Source organism: Lissotriton vulgaris, chromosome 3_1, assembly GCF_964263255.1.
Source record: "Lissotriton vulgaris chromosome 3_1, aLisVul1.2, whole genome shotgun sequence".
NCBI classification, from domain to species: Eukaryota; Metazoa; Chordata; class Amphibia; order Caudata; family Salamandridae; genus Lissotriton; species Lissotriton vulgaris.
The window spans coordinates 1,175,290,437-1,175,303,277 of NC_141689.1; the positions used below are offsets into that span (position 1 = coordinate 1,175,290,437).

The 12,841-nt window shown below is 49.3% G+C and overlaps 1 protein-coding gene across 1 annotated transcript in view; it reads left to right on the forward strand.

Annotated features, from left to right (window-relative positions):
* Nucleotides 1–10,562: 10,562 nt before the first annotated feature.
* The window catches only part of LOC147727626 (adhesion G protein-coupled receptor L3-like), a 542,888-nt gene continuing 540,609 nt past the window's right edge, over nt 10,563–12,841 (forward strand). The window contains exon 1 of the mRNA XM_086963662.1: nt 10,563–11,389. The gene's annotated coding sequence lies outside the window, so the exon portion shown is untranslated. The remainder of the gene's footprint in view (nt 11,390–12,841) is intronic.

The window sequence follows — 12,841 nt, forward strand, 5'->3', positions numbered from 1 at the left end:
GGGCAGACTTCAACAGTCAACTATCAAACACAATATTTATGCTGTCCAACACTGCTTATCTTCGTAAAAAGAAAGTGCTTAATTACTGTAGCAAACCATAATATAGCACAATTCAATGGGGCTTAGATGCCAGGCTGCAAGTGCAACTAAGATGCCCAATAAAAGCGATCAGCCCTCTATAGTACCCACTCCCAGTTCTTGGAGGTAGCATAGCGTCTATGGTTCTTTAATTCTAATCATAGGCACAGATCTGGCACAGGTGCAGTTCACTAGGGTCCCTATTATGTAAAGGGCACACTTTCCCTGTTTGCGCCCAGTGCACCTTAAAACAAGTGCGCTGGGCGCAAACAGGGAAAGTGTGCCCTATTGCATGGGGTGTGCTGCTCTTAGGGCAGCCGTGAACTCATACTGCCCTGGGGAAGCACATTCAGGTGAAAAACAGAGCTGCTGCCTTAAAGCTGCTCACTCCATGTTTCACTGTGCAGGTGGCAACCCACCTGTACTATTAGAGGGGATTAGAAATCCCCTTGCAAGCGGGTGCAGTGAGTGACTGCACCTGCCTGCAAGGCGATGCCTGGGGAGACCAGGGGACCCCCTTCGCCCCATTCAGAGGGCTGCCATCAGGGAGCACAGTGACAGTGCAGACATAGGGTATACACATTCACATATGGTACAAATATTGACATCAACAGTAATTATTTCAGACTCATAAACAAACTGAAGGTGTTGCTTGTGGATGGCACAGTCTTAGTGGATGGTGTAATCTTGATGAACAAAAAGTGAGCAATGATACTTACACAGGAAGAACTCAAATGTTGACTTAAAATTGTACAAATTCGTGGTTTGGGGAACCCTGCATTCAGGATTCCACCTATGGCAATCACTTATAAAAGTCTACAATCAACAGGTGAACGTTTCGACCCCAATATTTCAATACAGGTTGGCGTCTTCATCAGAACATAGAAAAGTAGACAATTCTTCTTTAGAGAGATATAATGAATGTGGTAATTCTGAATAAAGCATAACATGTACACCAATCCCCCGTAAAACTTCTGGATAGTTTCAGCATTGGTTCAATCACTGTCTGTGAATGCAGTTCATAGACAGCGCTTGAGCTAACACTGAAACTATCCAGAAGTGCAATTTCAAGTCAACATTTGTGTTTTTCCTGTATATGCATCACTGCTCACTTTTTGTTCACCAAGTATCACATCATCCACTAACACTGTGCTGTTCACAAAGAGCACCTTAAGTTTGTTTAAGACTCTGAAATAATTTGTATTAATTTGGAATGTGTATACCCTATGTCAGCACAGGACTGTGCACATGTTTTTGGAAGGGTATCCATTAAGCAGTTGGCCCATTTCCATCTGTTTGTGACCACGTGTATTTCTTCAGCCTAGGATACTAAGGCGTCTTTTCAAAGCTTCCCCTGAGAGAACCTATTTGTTTGCTAAACTATGTTCACACTGGTTCATAAGGATACTGGGTCACCTACTCTTTTGATTCCCATGAGGGAGTAGCATTACAGGACTACTCAGCAGTTCCCCGTCCAGGCAGATGCAGCTCTGGCCGAGTTCTGAAAGGTGTCCACTCTAAATGTATGGCCTTTGGGTTGGGTCACACAGGATTGTGCTTTTTCGGGCTGGTGGTGTCATGCACTCAGCTGGTCCTAACTGTGGTGACGACTCTGGAACCAATGTTGGACCTCCTATCCTTCCTGAGTACAATGCAGGTCAAGGAAACAAAACCTTGGATCCCAAACTGTCCCCTGGTGGGAAGAGGGGTTTGGGATAAAAAAAGAAAAGAGAGACTTGCAGTACTAAACCTGTTCAGAGGCTGTGCAACACTGCATGGCAGGATTTGTCACTTCTGAGTCCTTCGTTGACAAGGCAGATGTGCACTGGACCAGAACCTCTGCCTTTGTGATGACGCAATACACTGGAAACAAGAAGAGGGGACAGTTACTATCAGTACACTAACAGTTCTCCACAACAATGACATTGCATTAACTTCAGTGACATAAACTTACAGGTTTCATCAGCAGCTCTGCATGACAGCATAGTAACCAAAATCACAGGTTGGAGTGAGGCACTCCTAGGAATAAATTTGAAATTGGAGTTGTTGGCAGTCACAGGTATAAACTTGTAACAAAGATTGGAGTTACTTGCACTCCCAAGGATACGCTCGGAACACAGGTTGGAGTTACTTGCACTCCCAAGGATACACTCAGAGTAAAAGTTGGAGTTACTTGCATTCCTTTGGGTACACTCAGAACAAAGGTTGGAGTTACTTTTACTCCAAGGATACACCCGGTACGCTGGGTGAGGTACAAGGTTCCTGCATATATCAAGAACTCAGAAGTGCTTTATCTTAGCACTACTGTTCACCAGGGAAACCCAAAACTCAATTCTTTAATCCTTGTGCAATACAATTTTAGCACCAAGGTTGCAGAATCGGTCCAGAAGATAAACACACAAGAAGTGCTGGAGTAAATCACAGAGAGGACATTAAGACAGAGTTTATTTTCTTTTAAGATGGGGATACTTGGTCCTGTTTACTACTACGGGGTTTTTAGTGCACACTAACTTGATATCAACTAGTTAGCCAAGTTCTTCCACTTGAATGAAGTTTGAAGAAGATCTCGAGGCTTTGACTCAGGGAATCGCAGAGGGTCTGTAGTAGGTGTGAAGAAGAAAGCAATGAGGACGACGTCAAGGGCGCTGGTGGGACAGGAAACACTGGTTCGGATGGACTTGAAGGAGACTGGAGCACTTCTCAGTTCCAGCAGGATTCTTCAGATGAGTGGGAAGAGTGAAACTTGCTCTGCAGGAAGTGAGGCGAAGCCACAACCTTGTTTTGGGCAATGTATATATACCCTCTTGAAGGCCCAATGGATGTAGGTAGATTCCGTGTCAAGGCGCTAGCCTTCTGAATTCCCTTTGGTTTGGCAGTGCTTTTTTGTACCAAACACCCTGCTTCACTACAATACAAGCACAGGTTTCATTTCTTTCTTTATTCTTTTTCTTCAGCGGTCAAAGGACTGCACAGGCCCTCAATCTGCCTGGGTTTTGCGTTATCCTGATTTTTAGCCTCCGACTCTTTCTGCTCAGACCGCCCAACTGGCTCCCTTTGTGTTTGTTCCATTAAACTAAGGTCAAGCCTGACACCTAATTAAATGAACTCTGAACAATCTGAGTGTAAATCTACAATGTGCGCCAGGGAATCCATTGAGTCATCCCTTAACCCCCTATAAATAAGGGAAGTCCTATTTTCCTCTTTCTACTGGGTTTCTGTAACTAGCTTACAAAAAGCAGTGATGTAGGTAAGGAGGTCCTTACTGTCCTGATGGAGTTTTAGCATCTCATTTTCACTGGCCTAGATCAAAGTGTGCATAGCAAACAGACGACGCATCGCGCCTTTACGCCTTTACACCTTCAAAAATCAAGTAAAACCGGGTCATTATTCTCATTGAGTGGAATAGCACAACCAGCAGCTGTTCCCCAAAGATACAATATGATAAAAGATATTCTAGCAGTATCAGAGGGAAAGGTTCCTAGCTTACAAAGAAATTGCAACTGGCACTGATACTAAAATGCATCATACTTGTGACTATCTCCAAAACATGGGGCACATGGCCATCTGAAAGGTTCTAGAACCTTGGAGAAATCATGTGTTAGTGCACTTTCTCCGACTTTACAGAATGGGCAGGTGCAACCTCTTGACCAAAACCAAATAACAGAAGACTAATGTATCAATTTTGCTTGAACGTGCATAATGGAAAACAACACCTAGGCCCCAGTAACAGTGGAAGCAAGGTTTGCCATTGGCTCACAGGATTCTGGGGGAAGCTTATAGGGATTTAAGTACAATGGGATTACAGGTTTTGGGGTGGCATCGGTCATGAAGGTGCTGGGGGAAAATCAGTTATGAGTGTGCTGGGAAACAACAGCTATGAGGGTGTTGGAGTAACATCAATTATGAGGGTGCTGTCATGATATCATAGTGTAAAAACAACAATTGATGGACAGAATGTTGCACAATGGCAAAACATTCACCCCCAGTCACAGATCTGGGTTTAATCCATCGTTATTTTGCTCACCACACCACCCCAGTTCAGACATGGCCATAATCAAATCAGTCTTGACCCTGTGCTTCATGGGAACAGTCCAGCCCGAACTTCCAAGCGTCATAGTGTGCCATAAAGCATCAAAGGGCTAAAGCAGCATGAGCCCTGCATGCTAGGCCCCTACGCACGGGGCACGGTAAGGGTTTGTGACAGGGCGCAGGAGGGGATAATGACAGGTGCGGCTTCCAGGACAGAATCTACCCCTGCTTCAGCAGACATGACAGCTCCTCCTCGTGATTCACTGAGGTGTAGGGCAGCGTCAAGCCTTCAGGTGCTCCAGCAGATCCAGGCAGCACAGGATGACATCTTGGCTTGGTTTTGTCAATCACTTGACAGTGAGGGCCGCAACTGGAGTCCAGGAGAACCTTTCATGGGTCGGCTCCAGCTTTGCCTCGAAGAGCAGTCTGCAAATTCTGGATACTCCTTGCACAAGGAACACTGACGGTTTTTCCTCCTGTACAGACTCTCCCCCTGCAGGGTCAATTGTCCTCCTTCCATGGGAAGGCAGGCAGGTCTCTAGGTGCTAGGCAGACCTACTTCAACTTCTCTCGCAAATTGTGCAGACTTCAGGTGATCTCCCCTCATTTTTGGGAGTCTGGCTGACCTGCAGACACCAGTCCTGGTCACTCAGCAGTCGTATGAGTACTCTGTAAAACATTTACTTCCTTGGTCATTGTTGGACTTGGCCCGCAGGGCAGGTTCACCCCTAGACTTTTTGCCTTATTTGTGACCCTGTGTTAGTGATTTTTGGGTCTCTGCGCACTTTCCCCTGAGTCCCAGAGTGAAAGTGCGTGCGTGTAGTATGGCTGGCCTGCCCTCCCATAGGAATGCATGGGGAATGTGTGTGTCCCTGGTAGTTCCTGATGCGTGGGGAGTGCAGGCTCGAGTTTGGTATGTGTAAACTCGTGAGAGTGAATGCTGCAAGATGGTGTCTGCGGCATGTGTGTGTCTAGTTGGGAAGTGCTACTTCTGGACATTGAGATATGTGTACAGTGAGGGTGCTGGAGCGTGATTGGCTGGAGCTGGCTGGCATGCCAGGCTCCAGGAAGTCTGGATGGGTCTGCCCGGTGGTGAGTGGGAGATTAGCATGAGTGATGTGTGGGAGAAGTGTACCTGTGTCCTGGATGGGCTGGGTTTTCCCCACACAATGCTGGCTCCGCCCCCCTGTGGTGTGTCTAATGACCCTAGCCTCCCCAGTGAAAGAAATGGGTGGTTGGGCCATCAAGAGTGCTCCAGAACCAGCTGCGACTGGTTTCCCCCCCACCCTGCACATTGTAACAAAGGATTTACTGTATAAAAAGGGGCTGTGTCCCCTTGGAAAATGGTCTACTTTTGGATCCTGCCAGAGGGGGCTTTTGCTGCTGCTGGGGCCAGGAGGACCGCCACTTGGGGAGTCTCCCTGCCTGGAGACCCAGTGTGCTGGCTCTGGCCCAGCCTTGCCCCCCTGCCTGCCTCCAGCCCTGCTGGAGCCCTGTCCTGTCCTCCAGTGCTGGGGAGCACTGAGGACTTCTTGCCTGCAGCCTGAGAGCGCTGCTCTCTGCCCTTCAGCACTGGGAGCGCTGGAATCCCTTGTCTAGCGCTTGAGAGCGCTGCATTTGGCCCGGTGGCGCTTGGGAGCGCCTTTTTCTTAGAGGCTAGCGCTGCTAGCGCTTTGAGAGCCAGCCGGTGCCCACCCGGCATCAGCCCGAAATTGCGGTGCCCAGCGAGTGCCTACCTCGCTTTATATTTGCTTTGGCGGCGCGGGTGCCACCCCGCTCATTGCCGCTTTATTTTGGCCGCTTTGTGTTGATCTACGAGGGAGCCCACTCCTCGGATCATGGGAGCCCGCCTGCCTGCCTGAGAAGCGAGCCGCCGCGCTGCCCGCGGCGACCCGGAAGTAGAGAGGCGGCCAGCCAATCCCAGCGCGGCCCAAGAGGGGCCGACCGGAAGTCCCGCCTCCGTTGCCGAGCCGAGAAGAGAGAAGCTACCGGCCGGATCCCTGAGGCTCCCCGAGTGGAGAGGAGAGCCCCGGGACCAGCGGGAGAGACCCGCCTCCGCTGGAGACCAGCCGGTGAGTGTGGCCGTTCTGGAGGGAGGGGCGCCGGGACACATTGTCGGTGTCCGCCCCCCCCCCCCTGCCCCCTCGGCAGCGCGACCTCGCGCCCACGTGTTTAGAGCCTGAGAGAGGCTCTGGGGGCACCTTCTGTTGGCGAGCCTTGCGAGGCTCGATTGCCGGCACCACGTCCCGAGCCTGAGAGAGGCTCCAACGAGTGGGAGCGTTCCTTTGGAGCCGCTAGGTGCCCCGGGGGCACCAGTTGAGTTAGAGCCCAGTGAGGCTCTTGGCAAGCATCATTGCTTTGGGTCCCCAGAGCGAGGGACCCCACAGCCCAGCGAGGCTGCACCTTTTGTGGCTGGAGCCCTGAGAGGCTCAGCAGCACCCTTTCTTGTTTGAGAGCCTGAGAGAGGCTCACCAATGCCACAGTGGTGGTTATTTGAGCCTTGAGAGGCTTCAACGTTGCCCTAACTTTCCCTGCTCCAGTTGCCCAGCACTTTGTGGGCAACTGCCACGTTTAGGCCCTGACATTGGGACACCGGGACAGTCACAGGTGGTGACTGGTGAATTTGGCGCAATTGTATTTTCTCTGCACCTCTGAATGTATTGCTTATGCGTCATGTGCCTTTACACCTCTGAATGTTGATACATCATGTGTTTTATCCTTTCACCCCTATAGGTATTGTGACATGTAGGTGGTTGTTTTCTCGCTAGTACAGGTGGTGCTAGAGAGGTCCTGTTACCAGTGATTACTGGTTGTATGCTCTACTTTTATATTTTTGTGCTACAGTAATTATTTCTAAAAGTGCTGATGCCCTTGACAGTGGTCCAAGTGGCCCTGTCCTGTACAAATATCCCTTGTAAATTCCGCCCGTGTCTGTTGGCACAGTGTAATAAGATGTGTGTTTTATCTGATGTATATTTATGATAATACAAAGGCTATTTTTACATAACCTTGTGTGGAGTTTTCCTTTGTGGTGGGCCTTGGTTGTGGTTGCTGGGGTGCGTGCGCAAATACTTAACTTACATCGCCTCCAAGTTTAGCCTTGACTGCTCGCGCCACGTTACCTAGAGGGCGAGTGGGGGTTGCCTTGGTGTGTGACTCCCTTGCCCTGACACTTAGAAATGGCGATCCCTGACTGACCTCGACGCGAGTCTTGGCCGGCCAGGGTCCCGTTTCTAACAGTCATTATGAACTTAGAACTGGTTTAAGCGAGGTGGTGGTTTGGACCCACTTTTATACATAGTTTCTAGAAAGGGGCTGTGGATCCACTGTCTAAGGTTTTAGAACCAGCTTGGCTGGCTCTCTTTCAAATTTCATTTTCTGTCTGTTCCTGTGACATAGGTTTTATTCAGGGAGATGGTTCTTGCAGCATTGGGGCTGGCTCCAAGCAGGAGTATCCAAAACATTGGGACAATGAAGTGTGAGGTCTGTGCATCTCACAATCATCAGCCTTCAGGAAGTAATAATCATGGATAGAAAAAACAACAGACAATGCCTAGAAAATTCATCCCCTTGAGCAACAGAAGCCGCAGTTCCTCATCCCTATCATACACCAAATGGCAGAAAGAACTAGTCAGCAGTCCTTTACTAACAAGGTCCTCGCTGAATTTCTATGGGACTCCTAGCTCCATCCTCCATCACTTCAGTGTCTGGGTCTTCACTGTCTAGCCACAGAAATGCAGGGGATACACTTTCACTCTCTGGGAGAAGCTGTCTTTCTTCTCCATCTTGTTCCATGCTAAACCAGGGTCAAGCTTCTGCGTTTCACCTAACTACAGGATTTTCCGTGGGGGGCTTGGGCTTGCTTCTCCTTGGCACAAAGAGAAAGTTCTGGTCACACAAAAGATTAAAAAACATGATATTCTGTCATCACCCCTTTATGCAATGCACCCAGGGCATTGAGAGGACTCTGGGTCTCACTATGAGGGCATGCAAGGTGAAACCCCTCCAGGTCACAGAACAGGATCTTCACCTTGAATTCCCAGCTACAGGTCTACGTTTCTATGTACATGCTAGATTAGCATGATACCAGGGCCAAAATAAAAATCATGATAGTAGTGTTACAAGCAATCTGGAAATCAGGGCGTGTGTACACATCAGTTTCCCAGGCAGGGGACATCCTCTCCCAACACTTGCACAAATATATAATTGAAGGGCATTAGCATGTTGTGACAGCACCATTGCATGTAGGAACAATAAATATGCTGCCAGATTCATCAAAGGTCCGTTTTGCGAGTCTGTAATAGCGATTCATAAGGAATCGCTATTATAGACTTGCAAAACGGGATTCATGTAGGAATCGCTAAATAAATTGCGATTCCTACACATTCCTTATTTGCGATTAGCAATTTGCTAATCGTAAATAAGGATGCGATTTGAAGGGTGCTAGGGGTGTCCAAAGGACACCCTGTAGCACCCCTGAAAGGTAATCTACATTGGTGTTGCGCACACACATGTCCAAAGGACATGTGTGTGTTTGGACATGTGTGTGCGCAGCATGCAACTTAGAAAAATGCTTTTAAAAGCATTTTTCTAAGTTTTTGCTATTTACCACGAGGTTTGACCTCGCAGTAAATAGCGGCCCGAAATTGTGATTTCGCAATTTGAAAATGGATGATGAATTGCATTTAAGGAATCTCAAATAGAGATTCCTTAAATGTAATTCCTCGCAAATTTGCAAATTCGCTATTACCGATTTTTGCATTTGGGATGATGAATCCCAAATGCAAAAATTGCCCTCGCAAAGGGCCAGATTCTGAGAATCTGGCCCTTTGCGAGCGCAATTCACCTTCATGAATCTGGCTGTTAGTGTTTTATTTCCGAGTATATTGTGTTTCTTTGCTATAAACTAGAACATGAAAAGTTATGTTAGTTGTATCCACTGTCATAGTATATAAATCCGGTGTAATTTCTACTGACATGATTCATGACTGGAATTTTTCGGGGTCGATAGTTACACTGCATAAGAATGCTTAAGTGATCTCTTGTGAACATTTGCCTTATAAACATCAAGTAATGCTTTAATTTCTCAAATTAACAAAGGGCACATACCAGATTTGTGGCAGTGTGGAAATGATTCTCTCGTTTGCTGTGGAAAACACTGAAGGGTTGAAAACTAAAGTGTTTTTTTCAAGACTGCCTATGAATCATACTTTTTTTGCCAAAATGTGCTGATGCAAAGATGATTATGTTAAAAAATGCACAAATTACCACCTTTATGAAAATACATTAAAAGACTTCCAGGAGATATCTTCATCTCAATAGAGCCAGTTGGGCTTACTAGCTTAACTTGCTCTCTCTCAGCAGTATGCATTGGGCATTCAACCTCTGCTTTTTTCAGTGCTTACCAGATGTTACTACAACATGCTTTCTGCTGGTGCAGCCAAACTACCCAATTGACCTGCCAAGTTACTCTGAGCACGTTATGTATAACAAGTGGCCTAAATCCATCAAGGCCACTGATGCCTTTGATTGTGGTGATGGTGGCTATTACATTTAGAAGGCACCCTGCCCGCTTCCTTTCATCTTCATTTTACAGTTTTAATATTTTAAATAAGAATAGGTCTGCCTAAAAATATTACCCAGGCTGGCAAAGTGATACGTGAAGGTTACAGTGGCATCTAAGGAAGCTACATAGCTACCCTGTTGAAAAACTACAGTTGGTGAATTTCGAATGGTCCTAACCAGTGCTTGAAATGGAAAAATAGAAGTGCAGGTATTCTGGCACAGAGTACCTGCTTGTTTCTGAGAAGTGCCTGTACTCTCCAATTAAAAGTATTACATTTATCTTGAGAAGTGCCGGCGCTCTCCCTCACAAAATAAAAAAGTGCTGGTTCTCAGGAACTGACGGCACTGGTCCATTTAAAGTACTGGTCCTAGCTGGATCCGGCTGCTGGCCTCTAGACATTCCAAGATCTACTGAACCGCAGTGCAATCATTGTTATTTGATGTAAGCAGCTTAATTAACTTGTGAGTACTTTATGTTGATATTTTCATGGAACAGGTGTGATATTCCTTTACTTTTTATAATCTGCAGCATTCCAATGATAAAACACCCAAGTGCCATGAGTGGAACCAATAGGCCCACTTGTAATTGGTCAATTGGAATTTCCACCAGATGGTCAACCCACCACACCATGCAACCTTCTAAAACAAGAATAAGGTGTTGTTTTTAGAATACAGTGAATGAGGGGCACATTTCCCCCATTGGCTTAGACTAGGACTGGGATGTTTTGGAAGTGTGACAGCTAATAATAAAGTATTGTAATAGTAACAAAAACTGAGCCTGTCTCCATTTTAAAGAGCAACTGACCACACACACAAATAGGACAAGGGTGGTTCTGTCTTGGAAAAAGCAAATACTACCCGTTTTTGAATTTTTATTTTTTATTATGTCTGATAAAAATGAAGCAGCCCTGGAACTACAGAGGGCGCCATTCTCTGACACAGACTGGTGGCAGAAAGGCCTTCCTTTTGCAGTGGGTCTACAAATGCAGGTCACGGTGGGTACAGCCATGGGAAGGGGGGTAGCGCACAGCAGGTGGCTCCATTGCCCCCGCGATGGAGCGTGCCCCATTCAGCTTTAAGCCTCGCATCGGGCGCGCGCTGGCACTGCTCCTCCTCCTGCGTCAGCAGCTCCGGCCCCGCCCCCTCCTCCTGCGCGCGCCCGCTCTTTAGGTGCCAGTGCGCGCCAGGTCTGCTCTGCTCCGCGCGCGCCCCCGTCCGCAGCCCTCCGTGCACGCGCTCCCCGGCTCCGACTCTGCCCCTGTGGTCGCATCATTCCTGCCTCCTGCCCGGTCTCCAGCTCATCCGCACCTGCCCCGGCGCCCAGCACCCTCCCCGGAGCATCCGAGCCTCGCAGCCATGGCCCGGAGCCTGTGAGCCGGAGGAGGCGCACCGCATCGCCCGGGAGGGAGCCCGCCGCAGGTGCCGCCCGCCGAGGATGCTGCGAGGATGAGCCGCGGCGGACAGCAGCGCGCCCCCACCCCGCCCCCGGGGCGCCCGAGCCCAGGATGCTGCTGCTGCTGCGGGCGCAGAGCTAGCGCGGGCTGCTGCTGAGCGTCGCTGCCGGACCAGGGGCTCCAGCTCTTTTTGGTGGTTTTTGTTGCTTCTCGGGTGCTGTGGATTCTGGCTCGCGTTGTTTCTCCTGGAGCCACCGGCCGGGGACCGAGCTTCTCCCCGTGGAGGGGACCTGGATCGGAGGAGGCGGATGCCCAGCAAGCAGGTAATGATGCAAGAGCGCCCGACGGTGGGGCAGCTCCCTCGGTGCGGCCCCTGGGGCTTGTGTGCGCCTCGGCCAGCTGCCATGGATGGGGGCCCTCGTGGGTAGCTGTGGGCGACAGAGCCCCTCGCTCTGCCTGTGTCTGCACTCACAGCCCCGTGCAGGGCAGATGCTCGGGGTGATCCCCATTCATTGGCAACACAGGTGCACTGGCCGGGGAGAGCGGAGCAGTGCACCCTGGCCGCGCTATATCTACCCCGCTGCACTGTGTGCTGCCCACAGTGCTGTGGCATTCCACAACTCACCCTCCAAAACACACCCTGCTTTCTTTGCTGTTTGACCTCATTCTGCTATGAATTTTCGACCCCTTCGTCTTCATTTGAAGTCGATGCTATGTATTTTGTAACATTTCGAGGGTGTCAGGTGTTCAGCTGTCATGTCTCCCTCAACACCTTCGGGGCTGGAGGGGCGCCTCGCCTCCAACCCATCCTACCCCCTGTAGGTGGGAAGCAGATGATATCTTGTGATGGGGGAATATGGAACCTATAGATGGTTATTATGCGCGCCCTGGAATGCCACCAGAAAGGCAGTGGGAGGCCATGTCTTCTGCCTATCAACAGTATTTTGACATTTTAGGCTTGGCAGGGCAGAGGCTGCACGCCCTTCCAATGTGGCTGTAGAATTTGGAGCCCCGCGTTCAGTTTGCTGCGCTGTTTTATTTGGGGCTGTCGAGCTTGTTGATTTTCGTTCTGCTTGCACACTGCCGTTGCTTTACAACAGTAGGGTGGTTGCTGGGGGAATGGGTTGGGAAGTCTCCCGAATGGAAGCAGATGGGGGGTGGGGGTGTTAGAAAACGCAGCAAAATGTCTGGAGACGGAGGTTGAAGAACAGTCATAATATCTCTTATTTTCCTATTGTGTTTTGTAGTCTGGGGTGACGGGGGGCAGGTGTAACTTTACCGCGGTTGTCTATAGCTGCAAACAGAGCGTCTCTACTCTGCGTTCCCCGCCACATGCACTGTGGTCTTGGCTGGACGTGTCTGGTGCGACTGTCGCCCCCTCTCCGAGGTGGCTGCAGCACTGTGCTCCAGTGTGCCTTCGGCGCCTGATGGCACAGATCAACACGGTGGCTTGCATGCTTTCGCCGCTCTCTCCTCCGGTCGGAGACATTGCACACCTCTGGTGACGGTGTGAGGTCTGCACACATTCTGAGGATGGAGCCAGTGGGGGCTTTAATGAGCTGGCATGTGAATCGCTCCAATTGAGTAGCATGTGGCGTCGTAATTCGCTAATTCCTGCTCAGGCCGGGCGCCTTTGTTTGTGATTTGTTTGCGAGGAAGCCCAAAGGTAGAAACGTGAATGGACCGTCCTGCGGTCTCTGGAGTGAGTACGAGAAGTTGGTGTGCGGATTGTTGACTGGAGAATGACACCTACCCCTTTTGCTGAGAAACGGAGC